Below are 20,092 nucleotides of genomic sequence, written 5' to 3' on the forward strand. Positions count from 1 at the left end.
GTTCTTCTTCTTCTTATATGGCACTAACGTTCCTAGAGGAACTCCGCCGTCTCAACGTAATATTACTTGCGTCATTTTCATTAGTACTTAGTTGAGATTTCTATGCCAAATAACACGCCTTGAATGCATTCTGAGTGGCAAGCTCTAGAATACGCGTGACCACAGTGCAAGTCAGAGGAAATTTCTTTGAAGAAAAATTTCCCCGACCAGAACGGGAATCGAACCCGAACACCCGGCATGCTAGGTTTGACGCTAACCACTCGGCCACGGGAGCACAGAACAATGTGTTAGTTAACTTAATTTATAGTGAGTGACGTATATATCGATAATATGCTTGCTTTTTTGTTTTTAAGCGGCTTTAAACTTTTTAGTTCATTCGCCTCTAAAACGATAGAATTGAAATAGAGAATTGCTAGAAAATATGTCCACGCGATAATGTTTCAATATTCCATCGTTTTCAACATACATCAAACTAGGATTGGGCGATCTTTATAAAAAGATCGATCTTGTCGAATCGATTTTCCAAACGGCGTAGGAATCGAACCATTGATTAAATCGGTACCAAAGAATCGATCTTTGCTGAATCGATCTTTGAAAAATTAAAACCTTTTTCTCGATTTATCTGCTTATTCTATATGAATGCCATCTTTTCTTTAAACAGGGAATACAAATTTCATATTTCTATTCAAACATCAAAAGCATTTTGTTTTGTTTCTCAGCATGAAGGCCGCAGCCACAGGGCATTCATCTTGTGGTGCCATACATTTGTCATTTAGTCGAAGCCTGTCCTTGATTTTGGCACCAGTTATAGAAAACAACTTTTCCTATTCTTATGCGCAACTGGTTACAGTTCATCCCCTCAGTAGCTGCTAGTTCTGTCTCTGTCAGCATTTGTACAGAAGTAAATCGTAGAAGACGCGATCCGAATGTTGGCATTATGTTTAAAAAAAATGTTAGGTGACCTTTGGTGAGATAAAAATTTATACTGAAAAACAAATCTATAAAAAGATCAAAAAGATCGAAAGCAAAAGAAATCGATTTTCTCGATTTTCTCGAGTACAAAAGATCGATCAAAAAAATCGGAAATCGGAATGGAAAAGATCGATCTTCTAAGAATCGATCCGAGATCGTCCAATCCTACATCAAACGATTCATAAGAGATACGAGACCAGACTTCACAGATCTGAATTTCGACTACATACGATAGTGTGCAACTTGTTCGATGTGCTACTGCATCAGCATACAAATGCTGATTATTCTTCAAAGTTCCATAAAACTACCAAAATGTTCAATCTGAGGGAAGATAAAAGTACCTAAAAATCTGCCAATTTAGAATCGATATGTTTTTATGTCCAGTACAGAGTCGGTTCTTGGAAAGCAGTTTATTTACAAAGTGGTTCTCTTAAAAAACTTTGCGAAAGGAAGATCAAGAAACTTGTGTTTTTGTTCCCGGCCTCACTGGGCCGGGAGTTAAATATTTCGACAATTTTTGGGTTACGAGTATGTTAGTAATATGTAACCGATTACTCGCGGTTGGCTCGAGATTAGTATTACATTGTATTATCTTATTTTGGATGTTGCAGTATCCAATGGTCTGTACGTGTGGTTGACACGAGATACTTCCTAATGGGGTGCAACTAACCATTAATCAGCGACGCCCCCTAGTATGTACCCCATTTCAATGGTGGTGCATCTCTCTTGACTCGAGGAATCCAGGGAAACCTTATGCCCGTGTATCTGTAACTATTGTATTGTATTGCCGCGACTAAGTAAAAGTTTATCGGTCGGATAGGAGGGATATGATACAGTGATACAACGGAGGAAACAACATTAAACGTTGACATAGACATTTCTGAGGAACAGGTTTAGATGAAGCAGAAGATCAGAATCACGGCTCCCTAAGATATCCCGGACGGGGATATCCGATTGTCTGCCTTGTGCCCTCGATGCTCTGGAAAGCTGAGAGCGGAAAGCATGGAACTGGATACACGACCAGACAACATGCTCGATGTCGTGGATTGCTTGCTGCGACCCCAATGCGATAAAGATGTGCGTTTAGGTTGTAGTGATTGGACATAAGCCGAGATATCACGCGAATGAAATCATGTCCTACATTCAATTCCTTGAACCATGTATTCGTCAAAACCTTAGGGATAATCGTTTGTAACCAACGACCGAACTCATCGTCACTCCAATGCACTGCCAACTAACGAGTGTGTGCTGACGAGAAATGTGGAAGAATTCATTCTAAGCAATTTGCCTTTCAAAAAGTGTGCCTCTGAAGCGCCCACCTTAGCTAGCGAGTCTGCTTTATCATTCCTCGGAATCGAGAAATAGGAGGGAACCCATGCTAAGGTAATCTTGAATAATTTTACGACCAAAACACTATTGAGCTGAGACTGTCTGAAAAAATAAAATAATGGCCGATGGGTTTCAATGATCCCTAGTGCGTAATATATCGCACCCAGTTCAGCGACATACATGGACCAAGGATCTTTGAGTTTGAAAGTGGCACTGGAATTTTCATTAAAGATGCCGAAGCCAGTGGACCCGTTCATGTCAGTAAATGACATTTTATCAGATCTATGTTCCCGATATTTCGCCGTAAACATCAGCGGATATAGATGATCTGGGATTTCATGGATTTGTTTGTCGCATGGACATATAAAAATGACAGAGGAATTTCAAAGGAAGTATGGGAAGCAAACTTGGTTGGAAATGCCTGGTGAAGGGTGCACGTTATGGTATAAAGACGTAAATTTTGAATGAGGAGTCAGTTGGAGTAGATTTTCGATGTTATCAATCACCAATAGATTCATGATCTTACAACGGATGAGAAATTTTTAGGATAATTTTGTGAACCAAAGAGTAAGCGGGGATACTCCTGCAAAGACTTCGAGACTCATCGTATGTGTCGAATGCAAACACATGACTATACGCAAGCAACGATGTTGTATCCTCTCCAGCATGAAAATATGAATCCTGGCAGCTAATCAGAAGCAAAAACTACCATATTCTAACAATGATAATATCGTTGTTTTGTAAAGCTTAATGAGATCTTCTGGATGGGCACCCCACCATGTTTCGGTTATTATTCGGAGAAAACTGATTCTCTGATGGCATTTCTGTTTCAGATACGCAATTGTTGTCGACCCACTTGTTCAAACGTAGTAGAATCATTTTCTCTAACAATTTTCGAATACAGGATAATATTGCAATCGACCTATATGAATTGTGATCGCAAGCCTTGCTGGGTTTTCGCATGGCTATCACTCTCACTTGTCTCCAGTCATGCGGGACAATATTCAGCTCCAGAAACTTGTTGAACAAGTTCAGCAAACGCTGTTTGCCAAGTCGGGAAGATTCTTCAACAAGTTGAATTTAATCTTGTCCGACCCCGGAGCTGAATTGTTACATGAGAGGGAGGCAATTGAGAATACCACCATCGAAAAATTCTCATAATCACTTCGAAGAGGAATGTTGCGTATGATGTGTTGTGCAGAGACGGAATCGGGGCAAAACTTCCTTGCAAATTTGAAAATCCAACGGTCAAAGTATTCCTTAGTTCCGTTTGTATGGTTCCAGCCACGCATTCTAATAGCCGTATTCCAAAGAGTGCTCATAGCGGTTCCCCCTTGATAGACCATTGACGAATTTCCGCCAATATCCACGCTTGCTTTAATCAATCTTTTTAGTTTGGCCTCTAGACCTTAGTACTTTCGAAATCATTCCACTAATCCAGTTTTCCGATTTTTTTTGAAAGTGGGTGATTTTTCAAGGTAGACTTTTGAGCGCTCCTTGTCCCACCAAAGTGATGGAGGGCTGTACAAGTTTCTTCTTGAAGTGCCTTTTCGTAAATCAAAATTATTGGTAGGTGATCACTATCGTGGGGATCTCGGATTACATTCCACGTGCAATCCAGGGATAACGAAGAAGAGCAAAGAGATATGTCTAGCATGTTTGCCCGTGCAGAAGGGTTAGCTACCCTAGTTGCTTCCCCAGTATTCAAAAATGTCATTTTGAAGTTTTCGCACAGATCATAAATCAAAGTGACACGATAGTCATCGTAGAGTGACCCTCATGCTGTTCCATGAGGTCACTGATTGGCTAGAGTTTTCCGAGGAAGAGGACAACAAAAGAATCTTTCGTCAACTTTCGGTGTTCGCTCATAAAATTACTGCTTGAATAGCTCAAATTAAGATCATTAGAATATTTGTTAGAGTCTATTTGATGACTCGTGTCGAGGTGATGATTGTTTTTCAATTTGCTATCCTTGTCGCTATTCTTATAACTACTACTATTATTAGATTTGCAGGAGGACGATGACGACCTAAGCCATGGGATTTGCTGTTCGGCTATCAATTGGGATAAACAATATGACTTATCCAGGTGATTAAACCATCACCATCTCCGATAGTATCACCGTTGGAACTACTGTTGCTGTTGCTGCCTGCAACGCCATCCATCATTGCTGGTTTCAACACCGGAGACTACTTGGTAGTAGTATTACTGTCAGTGTTGTAATCATTGGGCTGTCTCCGAGATTATGGCTATACGACAAAAAAGACCAGTCTGTTGCTGAGCCGGTCCCTGTCCATACACTGGACCTCTGGGCATAAAACATCGATATATTATTGTTGTTTTCACAACAAATCTTATCCGCAGCGAAGTGAGAAGCAGCGGTTTAGTGCTACGCAATGTTTAGGATATCAACATAAACATTATTGGCTAAACAAGGTTGGTCGAATCAATTTTGAACCATGGAAGCTGAAGTTGAATTTTCGGAAGTGAATGTGTGTTATGTTTATTTAAAGAGTTGAAATTGATTGAGGTGACTTTCAATAAGAGCGATACGTAATGCACTTGCAAGGAAACATCTGGTTCCAGGCATAAAAATAGATAAACGCTCTACAATATTATATTAGGCTGTCAAAAAAGTCCGGCGGTATATTTTTTGAATTTTCATTTGTTCATAAAATTAGTTACAATCATCTGTTTTAAGTCAAATATGCGCCGTTTTGTTCAATGACTTGTTCCCAACGAGATGCCAACTTCATAATACCCCTGTATTAGAAGCTCGCTTCCTTATTGGCAAAAAACTCGGATAGCCAATTTTCACAGGCCTCTTTTGTGGCTAACTTCTGACTACCTAGCTCGTTCGCCATGGACAAAAACAGGTGGTAGTCACTTGGTGCAAGGTCCGGACTATACGGCGGATGCAAAAGAACCTCCCATCCGAGCTCCCGTAGCTTCTGGCGCGTCACCAAAGAAGTGTGTGGCCTGGCGTTGTCCTGATGGAAGACAATGCGGCCTCTGTTTATCAAAGGTGACCTCTTCTTCATGAGTGCTACCTTCAAGCGGTCCAGTTGTTGGCAGTACAGGTCCGAATCGAGCGTTTGGCCATAGGGAAGCAGCTCATAATAGATTATTTCTTGACAATCCCACCAAACACACAGCAGAAACGGATCGATTTTGTTGCGATTCAGCAGCGATTCACATGCGTCGATACGGTCAAAGATGTTTTTTTGCGTCAACGTGTGTGGCACCCATACATCAAGCTTCTTTGTGAATTCAAGCTTCTTCAAATGGTTAATAACGGTTTGATGACTTATCCCCAGCTGTTGGCCGATGCTACGGCTGCTACTATGCCGGTCTTTCTCGGCTAATTCAGCGATTTTGTCGCAATTTTCGACGACAGGCCTTCCGGAGCGTGGCGCATCTTCGACGACCTCTACACCAGAACGAAAACGTTGAAACCATCGTTGTGCGGTGGAAATGGAAACTGTATCGGGTCCATAAACTGCACAAATTTTATTATTTGCCTTTGTCATAGTAGTACTGTAAAATATGTCGGATTTTCTCTTTATTTTGCTCCATATTTGCGACACTATAACTCACGAACGACTTAACCAAACAAAACAATGTCAAGGACTATATTATACCTTTCCAACAAGCTGTAGTATGACTCGATACAATGAATACAACTAGAACTACGCGCTTACAACGACACCTCGCGGAAATACCGCAGGACTTTTTTGACAGCCTAATATTAGCCTAAATATGGATCCCATGTGTTGATCAGCTGAATGAAGATCACAACCGATCACGTTCCTCAGATCGTTTTTATTCATGATGATAGTTTTTTGCGATTTGAAGTTCGCCCGATCAGATTGGTTGAAAAGATCGGTCAATTGTTAGAGCCCCCGCAGACTGCATGCTTTATTTTTTTTTTATTAATTAGTTTATTTTTACAGGCTCAGTTACTTAAGTTTAAAGGAGCCGAATTCTTAAATATAATTTTAAAACTATAATTTTTTTACATCTATGGTTAGTAAGGTGGAAAACCGATTACTCGCGGTGTACTCGAGTTTAGAAGGGTGACATATTTTTAGGAGAAGGATGGGATATAAGGAAATTGTAACAATGTTGATGAACACTCTATTCTTGAATCTATTCGTATATCTATAGTGTATTGTAAGTATCGGCTAGCTCAGAGGTTATTATGGCCTCAGGGTCGGCTCTTCACCGATAACGCGCCGTGGACTCACTTTTCAACGGAAGATTACGGAATAAAGTAGAACCACTATATCATGAGGATTCGTTATTCAATAAGAAGAGAAAGGTAAGTATCTTTATATATCTATATTTATTTCTTTTCAGGTTTAAAGGTTAGTATATTGATGCGGCCGAACAGGAACAGATGGGAACCAGGTAAGTCCGAAGAATAGAGAGAGATTTTGGCGGATTTTCTACTCACGCACGGTGCCCGCACACGGGGGTCGATCTCATCGGTTCCAGTATCGGTGAGCGGGGCTAGGCTCTACCAGACCTCACCGTACTGCCCTCAAAAGCGTCCAACCGACTTACCCGTATGCGTGTGGAACAACGATTACGAGGGGGGCTCGCTGACCACCGGCACTGAGGTACCTCCACCGTCGGATTTCTTCTGCGAGGAGGGCGGATGTCACCCGGCGTGGACGGTCCCTGGGAGCTGTGACTTCTCCTGCCCCTATTTACTCCCGCACTTTCACTTGAACTCTTGGTAGGTAATTCCAACTTTAATTTTTCTCGAATCTCGACTTGATTCCTTCGACGGTCCGTGAGCTAAGAAGGAGTCGAGTCATCCTTCTTTCCTTCAAAGCTCGAATTCTTCTTTCTTCTCTTCATTTTCATCTTTCTCTCTCTCTCTCTCTCTCTCTCTCTCTTTCTCTACTGCTTCCTTTCCAGCTATTGCTTCGTCATTCGGGATCGGAAATCTCCCAACCGAATGTTAGGTCTCATTGTACATATTGTGTTAGTAGTTTTACAATTGTTTCCGTTTTGTTTTGACAGCATGCATTGCCTTTCAGGTAGGTATCAAAGTGGATTGGGTAAGTATGAGTGGGATTTATTTTAGGTTGCGCGATTTAAACTGTCATTCAATTCTTATTATTGAATCAATGGCTTTATTTTGTTCCGGTTGTTTTCAACCGTAACAGTATTTACATTTCAACTTATTCTACTATTTATAGCAAAGGGACGAATTACCCACAAAGGAAGGAAAGGGGGGTATAAGGATATAGGGACAATCACACACGAAGATCGATAGCTTTGAGGAAAACATATATATGAGACATGTAATCAAGGTCTAACCGAGCCAACACATCTCTCACTGGCACATTGGGCTGTCTTCCTCGGGCCCGAAGGGAGTTTTCTAAATTCGATCTGGCGACCAGATACACCTCGCACGACCAAACAACGTGCTCGATGTCGCGATAACCTTGGCCACAAACACAGAGATTGCTGCTGGCAAGATTGAAACGGAAGAGTAGTGCATCTAACGAACAGTGATTGGACATGAGTCGGGAGAAGGTGCGAATAAAGTCCCGACTCAATTCCAAACTTTTGAACCATGGTTTGAGGCTAACCTTAGGGATAATCGAGTAAACCACCGGCCCAATTCATCTTCATCCCACTTGCGTTGCCAGTTAGCGATGGTATTTTTGCGGACTAAAGAATAAAATTCATTGAAGGCGATTTGACGCTGTTAAATATCGCCTTCAATTGCACCTACCTTTGCTAATGAGTCAGCCCTCTCATTACCCGGAATTGAGCAATGTGAAGGGACCCAGACAAAGGTAATTGTAGAGTCCTGAAAATAGCAAAGGTTATTCGGTTCAGTGTTTGATAACAGAATCCATCTATAGTCGAACAATGACATACCAAACCGCTCTGTGTTATATGAACACAGGGCTTGCTACGCCCAGCTGCCCGCATGTACTCCTTCTTTTCCCTCCCAGGGTCGGCTCAATTCCTGCCAAATTAGGTTTCTCAGAAAAGGGAAAACACCGATTATAGTTTCCTAAAGAGACGGTCTTTATTCGATTCATTGTCTGCCCTAATTCCCTAACTCCTACTCAGATTTATAAGTACTCACAGGTGTGTATTGTGTCGTGTCAGGGCCCGCCGCTGATACTACCTCGTTCCTGCGTTGACTCCACTTTCGGCGTAGATTATGACTGCCGCTGATACTCCCTCGTTCCTGCGTTGGTTCTCCTGTTTGGCGGAAATTCGGATCGTTGCAGCCTTATCCTCTCGTTCGTCGTTCAGGGTGCCGGTACGGATCCTCGGCCACGCCACACCGCGCTCTGGGGTTTTGACGATAATGCCAACCCTCACGACTCAACCTCTTCGACACTACGGTGCGCCACTGTACGCGACCGCCACAAACCGCTAGTTTGGTTTAGGTTTGTGCGGAATGATACTTCCTTCTTTGTGAAACGACTTCGTAGAAAGTACAATTCCACCGAATCGTCGCGGATTTATTATTACACGTCTAGTCTCTATCGAGTGGTTCAGACAAGTCCCGACTCGCTCCAACCGGAACGACCCGCCAAATCCGGGTTGGTTTTCATCGCCTTCAGCACTACCAACCGCAGCGATGTTTTAATGTGTCGTGTAATGTTGTTTGTGTGCTCCCTTGGCCGAGTGGTTAGCGTCATAACTAACATGCCGGGTGTTCGGGTTCGATTCCCGTTCTGGTCGGGGGAATTTTTCGTCAAAGAAATTTCCTCCGACTTGCCCTGTGATCACGCGTATTCTAGAGCTTGCCACTCAAAATGCATTCAAGACGTGTTATTTGGCATAGAAATCTCAACTAAGTACTAATAAAAATGACGCAAGTAATACTACGTTGAGACGGCGAAGTTCCTCTAGGAACGTTAGTGCCATTGAAGAAGAAGAAAGAAGAATGTTGTTTGTGCTGTATATAATCCTTAATTCGTGTTGTGTATGACTATGTGCCGTCTTTCTTTTAACCCTTAAATAGCTAATTTTAATCTGTCATTTAAATTTTAGTTTAGGTTTTATTTATTGAAATATAGTTCAAAGAATAGTTATATGTTTTTTTTTATTTTATGCCAAGGACCCTATTTAGCTATTTTTTTTTCTATTAATGTGTGTTTTCTCCTTTTTTTTTTGGTTCTTAATAAACACCATGGGCGGGATAAGCTTCAACAGACAGCAAGACCCAACAAGTGACTTGTCACAGTTACCATGAATGTGTGTGGGTGTGTGGGGGCACAACAGCGTAAACGGTATGAGGTAGTGTGAATATACGAGTCGGCTCTCTGACTCCTCAACCAGCGTCGTGAACAGATCATTGTAGCGAAGCTCCCTATGATAGAACGCTACAATTTGGCGCAAACGGTAGGATAGTAGTGTTGGAACAGAGAAGGAAACTTTTTTTTTCTCGATAATTTAACGATAACGTGCTGATAGAAGTGGAAAATAGTGACTTCAAATTAAAGGTGATTCATTATTTGGATATATATGTATTATATATATACAGTTGTGTAATATGTGAGGTTAGGTTGTAAGTGAAAGTAAATCATGATCGTAAATGTTTGATGTGGTTTGAGAGCGAGTCTAGGAAATCCGTAGTACATGGCGAGGCCGGAAAATAGCGAAGTGCGTTCAGATATTCCGATCCACTGCTTGGGGACGAGTCGTGATAGGTCCGTGGCGCTGCATTTGAGGCGAGGCCGGAGAAGTCCGAAGTGCCAAAATAAAAAGCGAGTCCGATGTAGATCGTAGCGCTGATAAAAAAAAGCGAGTCCGATGGAAATCGAAGCGCTGAGAGAAAGAGCGAGTCCGATGGAAATCGAAGCGCTGAGAGAAAGAGCGAGTCCGATGTAAATCGTAGCGCTGAAGAAAAAAAGCGAGTCCGATGAAAATCGTAGCGCTGAGAGAAGAAGCGAGTCCGATGTAAATCGAAGCGCTGAGAAAAAGAGCGAGTCCGTTGTAAATCGTAGCGCTGAGGGAAAACGCGAATCCGATGGAACTCGTAATGCTAGAGAAAAAAAGGATTTGATGTAAATCGCAACGCTATGAAAATGGCCATCTTGACAGCTGGACTTTTACCTGCAAAAAAAAAGGAAATTGGTGAGAATTACAAGACTGAAAAGAGTAACGAATGATTCAATGAGAAAGTTCTCAAGACTTGCGCCAAGAAGGGAAGAGATTCCCAAGCCAGACATTTGCGCGATGATGGAATACGAAAGGTCTTTGTCACTTTGGGTCTTTAGACCTACCAAGGACTTCCTGAATGCTACGCTCGTGGTGCAACACGTTATCTCTATGAACATAGGGGATATTGCACCAGAAAATTGACGTTCGAAGGTTCCAGGCTGCAATGATTACTTTTTCCCATACGTACAACTAAACGTTATTTGGATAGAGAGAAATTTTTGGAAAGGTTGGAAGAAACATGAAACGAAACCCGACATGTAATGATGTGGGTTAGGTAGATATGGTTTGTTTTTTCCTTAATGACATAACGAAATTGTGATCGACGATATCTCCTCAAAACGTTGAGTGAAGATTGTGTGGCCGGTCGAAAAATAATTTACATGTTTCTTTTCGGACTGCATACATCTTTATCGATCACAGAAGTTTGGAATATATGAGAGAGAATATCAACATGGCAGACGTACATGCCCAAGAGCTGGGAGTTGAGCACTTCACTTACATCTGTATTCCATCTAGGCAAGGCTTATTCCAGAATCGACGAAGATCTTCAATATACTATCTCGTAATAAATCTTTTGTCACAGATGGTGAATCTTGCGCTATTATCTTGAGGAATCTAGCTACTGATGGGACATTGTTATTATTTTTGAAATGTTTGGAGACTCGTGATTGACCTGAATTATGTCGTTACCATGCTTTTAACTAGAAACTTGAAGAGGTCGAAGGTATACTAATAAGAAACGATAGGGTTTTCTCCCGACTAAGTTAGGACACTGAGCGATGAACATTGGTCATTGAGAACATCTAGGAGTCAATGGGGAAAATATGGTGACCTTGTATGGAGCCTAGGACGTGGCCGATAGAATACAGGAATGTGCTGGATGTGCAGCTATCAGCAAACAATAACCGCCAGAGCGTGAAGAGACGCCGAAAGGAGCGTGACAGAATAATAGAAATAAAGAGCACGTATGCTAATATAACGATTGAAGTACTAGAATAACTTTTCGTAAGCAAACATATGCGACCATTTCGAGTGACAGCGGCTCTCCTCTTCGAATAATAGATTGGTTCACATTATTCCGTATTGACCATAAATGAACGCTCTAGCTCAACGGCAAAATCGAGAAATACTCTGTGTATTACGCATAGCGGAGGTAGAAGATACTGTTTCTAGGAATGCGGTACACGATTACGTGTACATGTACAATACAATGCATGCGTGATGCGTCGAGATGAGGAGACGCACGAAAAGACGAGATGAGAGAGATATAATGAAAACTTTACGCAACGGACGAGCGAAAACGTTAAGAGCGATACGGTTATACCACGCTACTATGAGTAAGCTTGAGCCAAACAAACCCAACTACGATGCTATTGTAGCTAATGGAGAAGGGGTTATGTATCGTATATAAAAAACCCGTTTATGGTAGTAGGCGTACTCCAATTCAAACCCTGAGCAATATGAGTAGTCGGAGGAAGTTTCGAATGACCTGAAGGTTAAAGTCAACTGAGATATATCGAATCATATTAAGAGATATTAAGCAATCGGAAGAGCTAGTACTAGCAGCACAAACGAATAGAATGGGAAAAAAACGTAGAAAAACAAACGAGAGAAAGCAGCAGACGATAAAGAACCACCAATTAAAGGACCTTGAGAATTGAAAAACTGGTTCCTAGAATACCTGCAAAAAAATATGTTTTGTTTTGTTATTCAATAAAAAAAAGTAACTAATGTTTTAATGTCGTTTGAAATAAACTGGATTGTTTAATTTTTTTTAGAGAAGGAGAAGGATGTAGAGTCCTGAAAATAGCAAAGGTTATTTGGTTCAGTGTGTGATAACAGATTCCATCTATAGCCGAACAATGACATACCAAACCGCTCTGTGTTACCATGAATGTGTGTGGGTGTGTGGGGGCACAACAGTAGTGTGAATATACGAGTCGGCTCTCTGACTCCTCAACCTGCGTCGTGAACAGATCATTGTAGCGAAGCTCCCTATGATAGAACGCTACAGTAATGACATAACAGCGTCTGGATAAAGCACTCAAAATTTTTCGTATTCTCTCAAGGAAGTACGGCGAGTGACTATCCGCTACAAATGTAATAGTGTTCAACAGGTCGTGAGGCGACGCTGTCCAACGCCCAGTGTATCGCCGCCAATTCAGCAATACACACTGAGCAAGGATTCTGAAGACTGTGGGAGGTGCTAAAAATTCGTTGAACACTCCAAATCCTGTGGACTCATTCATAGAGGACCCATCAATAAAGTACATATTATCACAATTGATACGCCCATACTTTGCATTGAAGATCGTAGGAACGATCCCCGATAGAAGATAATCTGGAATATCATGGATTTTCTCATTCATGAACAGATCAAAATGCACAGTGGGTGTAGTCAGGAAAACGAACACGGTTGAGAATATACGAAGAAGGATTAACCTGCATAGAGATGAATTCATGATATGAACTCATGAATTCGGAGTGAAAATTTAGCTCGATCAGCTGCTCAAAATTTCCGATCACCAATGGGTTCATGACCTTACACCGGATGAAGAACCGAAGAGATAATAAATTGAAGCGATCTTTTAGTACGCCTGCCAAAACCTCGAGACTCATGGTATGCGTTGAAGGCATACATCCCAACGCAATACAGAGACAATGATACTGAATTCGCTCGAGTTTAATGAGGTGTGTTTTGGCAGCTGATTGAAAACAGAAACTGCCATACTCCATCACTGAGAGAATAGTTGTTCGATACAACATTATAAGATCTTCGGGATGGGCTCCCCACCAGGTGCCGGTGATTGTACGGAGAAAGTTTATTCTTTGTTGCCATTTTTTACTCAGATACCTAATATGGGCACCCAAGTACATTTGGAGTCGAACCAGACCCCAAGATACTTGAATGACATAGCATGAGTGATCGATTTACCCAAAAGTTGAAGCTTTGGTTTTGCTGGTCTATGCTTCCTAGAAAAAAACGCTATCTCTGTTTTCTCCGTGGAGAATTCGATCCCTAGCCCAATGACAATATTATGCTCCAGAAACTAATTGAATAAATTCAACAAGCGATGTTTCGCCACATCAGGGAGGTTTTTCAGCAACTTGTAACCGTTGGTTCCAAGTACTAATTTGGGCTCTACCCAAACTCCAACATATATTTATTCATAACGGATATGTTTTAATAAAAATCGCCATAAATACCCACCGCCTGTTGCTTGTGAACAGTTGGCCCAATAGTGAACGGTGTGAGCCCTGGGTAAAAATGCCCATCGCGAAATACGCTTCATTGGACCATCTGTCATTCAACAGAGCTGCCAACTAGACAAAACATAAATTAACTCACACAAAAAGAAAAGCTCGGTAAAGAATAGTGCCGGCTAACGACTTTCCTTCATCAAGGAAATAGGAAGTGCGCGCCGGAAGAAGTAAATTTTAATAGTGCCAGAGTGCATCGAAATCGGATAGAGAAGATAGAGAAAGATTGTTATAAGAAATAAAAGGTTAGTGGGAAATTGAAAGGAAAGAATTAGTAGTAATTTAATATTTAATTTATAGAAATCATAAGAGAAAAGATAGGAGAGCTAAAAAGAAAAGGGGAACCGGAAGAGAGAAAAAAAGGTAAAGTAGTGTAATGACGAGAACCAAGAATAAGAAATAATGCGCTGGACAGGTCCTTTCAGCGGGCCTTTTTTGACGTAGGACTACGTCTAACCGGAAGATATAGGGGGTGAAATGGAAATCTAGGCACTGAACAAGTAGGAAAAAATGCAAGATTTGGAACGCTTATAACTCGAGTATTTCTCAATAGATCGCAAAGGTTTTTGCATCAATTGATAGGAAATATATCTACGCATCTATCATAACGAATAACATTTCATTTTTCTTGAGATAAATAATTGAATAATGGTGAAATATCAAGCATTGTCAAAATGCACTATGTTCCCATTTTTGATTGGTCCATTTTGTGCTCCTCAAATCGTACCGACCAAAACGGGCAACCAGAGCAGCAGCGAAATAGAATGAAGCACGATTGGGAAGGAAAAAGAAAAAAATGAACGAAACATTGGTCGCAGTCTCACACATGCGTAACTCTCGAGCCAGCCAGTCAGCTTAAAAATCCCCGCTCCGCTGCCGTAACGATCATTCTCATTCAAACCGTACACCACATCGGTTCGCATCACAACACATCAACAAACCAACCCAAGCAGCCATGTCTGGACATGGTAAAGACACTGAGCGATGAACATTGGTCATTGAGAACATCTAGGAGTCAATGGGGAAAATATGGTGACCTTGTATGGAGCCTAGGACGTGGCCGATAGAATACAGGAATGTGCTGGATGTGCAGCTATCAGCAAACAATAACCGCCAGAGCGTGAAGAGACGCCGAAAGGAGCGTGACAGAATAATAGAAATAAAGAGCACGTATGCTAATATAACGATTGAAGTACTAGAATAACTTTTCGTAAGCAAACATATGCGACCATTTCGAGTGACAGCGGCTCTCCTCTTCGAATAATAGATTGGTTCACATTATTCCGTATTGACCATAAATGAACGCTCTAGCTCAACGGCAAAATCGAGAAATACTCTGTGTATTACGCATAGCGGAGGTAGAAGATACTGTTTCTAGGAATGCGGTACACGATTACGTGTACATGTACAATACAATGCATGCGTGATGCGTCGAGATGAGGAGACGCACGAAAAGACGAGATGAGAGAGATATAATGAAAACTTTACGCAACGGACGAGCGAAAACGTTAAGAGCGATACGGTTATACCACGCTACTATGAGTAAGCTTGAGCCAAACAAACCCAACTACGATGCTATTGTAGCTAATGGAGAAGGGGTTATGTATCGTATATAAAAAACCCGTTTATGGTAGTAGGCGTACTCCAATTCAAACCCTGAGCAATATGAGTAGTCGGAGGAAGTTTCGAATGACCTGAAGGTTAAAGTCAACTGAGATATATCGAATCATATTAAGAGATATTAAGCAATCGGAAGAGCTAGTACTAGCAGCACAAACGAATAGAATGGGAAAAAAACGTAGAAAAACAAACGAGAGAAAGCAGCAGACGATAAAGAACCACCAATTAAAGGACCTTGAGAATTGAAAAACTGGTTCCTAGAATACCTGCAAAAAAATATGTTTTGTTTTGTTATTCAATAAAAAAAAGTAACTAATGTTTTAATGTCGTTTGAAATAAACTGGATTGTTTAATTTTTTTTAGAGAAGGAGAAGGATGTAGAGTCCTGAAAATAGCAAAGGTTATTTGGTTCAGTGTGTGATAACAGATTCCATCTATAGCCGAACAATGACATACCAAACCGCTCTGTGTTACCATGAATGTGTGTGGGTGTGTGGGGGCACAACAGTAGTGTGAATATACGAGTCGGCTCTCTGACTCCTCAACCTGCGTCGTGAACATTGTAGCGAAGCTCCCTATGATAGAACGCTACAGTAATGACATAACAGCGTCTGGATAAAGCACTCAAAATTTTTCGTATTCTCTCAAGGAAGTACGGCGAGTGACTATCCGCTACAAATGTAATAGTGTTCAACAGGTCGTGAGGCGACGCTGTCCAACGCCCAGTGTATCGCCGCCAATTCAGCAATACACACTGAGCAAGGATTCTGAAGACTGTGGGAGGTGCTAAAAATTCGTTGAACACTCCAAATCCTGTGGACTCATTCATAGAGGACCCATCAATAAAGTACATATTATCACAATTGATACGCCCATACTTTGCATTGAAGATCGTAGGAACGATCCCCGATAGAAGATAATCTGGAATATCATGGATTTTCTCATTCATGAACAGATCAAAATGCACAGAGGAATTGATGTAGTCAGGAAAACGAACACGGTTGAGAATATACGAAGAAGGATTAACCTGCATGGAGATGAATTCATGATATGAACTCATGAATTCGGAGTGAAAATTTAGCTCGATCAGCTGCTCAAAATTTCCGATCACCAATGGGTTCATGACCTTACACCGGATGAAGAACCGAAGAGATAATAAATTGAAGCGATCTTTTAGTACGCCTGCCAAAACCTCGAGACTCATGGTATGCGTTGAAGGCATACATCCCAACGCAATACAGGGACAATGATACTGAATTCGCTCGAGTTTAATGAGGTGTGTTTTGGCAGCTGATTGAAAACAGAAACTGCCATACTCCATCACTGAGAGAATAGTTGTTCGATACAACATTATAAGATCTTCGGGATGGGCTCCCCACCAGGTGCCGGTGATTGTACGGAGAAAGTTTATTCTTTGTTGCCATTTTTTACTCAGATACCTAATATGGGCACCCAAGTACATTTGGAGTCGAACCAGACCCCAAGATACTTGAATGACATAGCATGAGTGATCGATTTACCCAAAAGTTGAAGCTTTGGTTTTGCTGGTCTATGCTTCCTAGAAAAAAACGCTATCTCTGTTTTCTCCGTGGAGAATTCGATCCCTAGCCCAATGACAATATTATGCTCCAGAAACTAATTGAATAAATTCAACAAGCGATGTTTCGCCACATCAGGGAGGTTTTTCAGCAACTTGTAACCGTTGGTTCCAAGTACTAATTTGGGCTCTACCCAAATTCCAACATATATTTATTCATAACGGATATGTTTTAATAAAAATCGCCATAAATACCCACCGCCTGTTGCTTGTGAACAGTTGGCCCAATAGTGAACGGTGTGAGCCCTGGGTAAAAATGCCCATCGCGAAATACGCTTCATTGGACCATCTGTCATTCAACAGAGCTGCCAACTAGACAAAACATAAATTAACTCACACAAAAAGAAAAGCTCGGTAAAGAATAGTGCCGGCTAACGACTTTCCTTCATCAAGGAAATAGGAAGTGGAAGCCGGAAGAAGTAAATTTTAATAGTGCCAGAGTGCATCGAAATCGGATAGAGAAGATAGAGAAAGATTGTTATAAGAAATAAAAGGTTAGTGGGAAATTGAAAGGAAAGAATTAGTAGTAATTTAATATTTAATTTATAGAAATCATAAGAGAAAAGATAGGAGAGCTAAAAAGAAAAGGGGAACCGGAAGAGAGAAAAAAAGGTAAAGTAGTGTAATGACGAGAACCAAGAATAAGAAATAATGCGCTGGATAGGTCCTTTCAGCGGGCCTTTTTTGACGTAGGACTACGTCTAACCGGAAGATATAGGGGGTGAAATGGAAATCTAGGCACTGAACAAGTAGGAAAAAATGCAAGATTTGGAACGCTTATAACTCGAGTATTTCTCAATAGATCGCAAAGGTTTTTGCATCAATTGATAGGAAATATATCTACGCATCTATCATAACGAATAACATTTCATTTTTCTTGAGATAAATAATTGAATAATTGTGAAATATCAAGCATTGTCAAAATGCACTATGTGCCCATTTTTGATTGGTCCATTTTGTGCTCCTCAAATCGTACCGACCAAAACGGGCAACCAGAGCAGCAGCGAAATAGAATGAAGCACGATTGGGAAGGAAAAAGAAAAAAATGAACGAAACATTGGTCGCAGTCTCACACATGCGTAACTCTCGAGCCAGCCAGTCAGCTTAAAAATCCCCGCTCCGCTGCCGTAACGATCATTCTCATTCAAACCGTACACCACATCGGTTCGCATCACAACACATCAACAAACCAACCCAAGCAGCCATGTCTGGACATGGTAAAGGAGGAAAAGTGAAGGGAAAGGAAAAATCCCGCTCGAACCGTGTTGATCTGGAGTTCCCCGCAAGGGTAGCTAGGCCGAGCGCGTTAGTACCAGTGCACCAGTCCACCTAGCCGGCGTTATATAGTTTCGGCCGCCGAAGTGATCGAGTTAGCTGGCAAAGCTGCTCGCGACGATAAGAAAACCCGCATTCGGAACAGAACACATTCGGTTCGGTGGACATCAAGACAACACGCAGTTGCAGCGAGTGGCGAATGGCAAACGCAATCGCAAAACGGCATCAGGTAGCAGAAGAAAAAAGTTTGTTCTTTATACAAACTGCTTTGGTGGCAAATCCAGAACAAGGCGGCATCGAGGGCGTTCGAAATGGTTTTCTTCAACCACGAGTACTAAGTTTTCTAAATTGGAACCATTCCATAAAACAAGGCGCTTTTCAGGGCCATTAAAACTTCCAAAAAAGAGTTTAGGAAATACAGTTCAATGCTTTCTAAAACATTATCCAAAATAATAATAAAACACAAATTGATTTTTTCATAATTTGTTTGCCAGGATCTGATGAGTATGTGAATTTGACAGTTGTTCGGATAGAATTTAGGTGAACTGTATTTTTTGAAGCTTGTGGTACAAACAGCTCAAAACATGAGTAGTCCACGTTTTTTCCTGCTACGTATCTATCAACCAAACCTCTACGAACGTTTAGTGCGGTAACTGCCTTACAATCGAGTTCAGTTTAATGCAATTTAATAATTTCGAGAAAAAATATTTAGGAAATTCACGTCTCTACAAAACACTTTGTTTTCTTATAGTTCAATCCAATTGTTTCCTATGACATGAACATTTGACAGTACTGCTTGCTTGTTTATACGCAGTGCTGACTACAGGGATGTATATTTTGATGTTGGTCCGGGTGGTACCTCTACAGCCCCACCCCGTACATCCGGTGAAAACTCCTGGCTACATCCGGATTTACGGTTTCTAATTTCAGGTACCGCCAACTTCGCCACCGGTCGCCGATATGTTCCTTTCGTAGTTCGTATAACTGCTTGTCTAATGCGGCCATCTAGTCCTTTGATGACTTCCACTACCATTCCCCGTAACCAATTCCGACGATTATCGTCGTCGGCCATGTAAACTATTTCTCCTTCCTGAATTGGCTCTCGTTCCTCGTGCCACTTACTCCTCTTGTTGATCAATGGCAAGTATTCTAACAGCCATCTTTTCCAAAATGCTTTGGCCAACCATTGAGATCGTTTGTATTGATCACGTAACGCTGCTGCCTCGTCTGCTGCTTCTGGATAGCCTTCTGCACCGCTCGATGGATAACCTCGCAGAAAGTGGTTGGGCGATAATGCTTCTCCATCAGCGGACTCCTGCGGGACGTAAGTTAACGGTCTCGAATTTATAACATCTTCTGCTTCGGCCAAGACAGTTAACAGTAGTTCGTCAGTCAGTCGTCGACCATCATCTAAAACTGACAATGCCTGTTTCGTAGATCGAACTAAACGTTCCCACGCCCCACCCATGTGGGGCGCGGACGGTGGGTTGAAACTCCATTTCGTTCTCGCGTCAGTATACACTTCGCAGCAATCCTTTATAATGGTCTTCATCACTTCTTTACTCGCAGCGACAAAATTTGTTCCCTGATCGGAGAAAAATTCCAGCGGAAAACCTCTACGGCAAGCAAATCTTCGAATCGCCATCAAACATGATTGGCTAGAAAGACTATGTGCGACCTCGAGATGGATTGCTCTTGTGGTCAGGCACGTGAACAACGCAACCCATCGTTTCTCCGATCAACGCCCTACTGAAACAATAATTGGTCCAAAGAAATCTACACCTGTGAAGCTGAAGGGACGTAGATTTGATGTAACTCTTTGTGCTGGCA

Source organism: Toxorhynchites rutilus, chromosome 3, assembly GCF_029784135.1.
Source record: "Toxorhynchites rutilus septentrionalis strain SRP chromosome 3, ASM2978413v1, whole genome shotgun sequence".
In the NCBI taxonomy this organism is placed as follows: domain Eukaryota; kingdom Metazoa; phylum Arthropoda; class Insecta; order Diptera; family Culicidae; genus Toxorhynchites; species Toxorhynchites rutilus.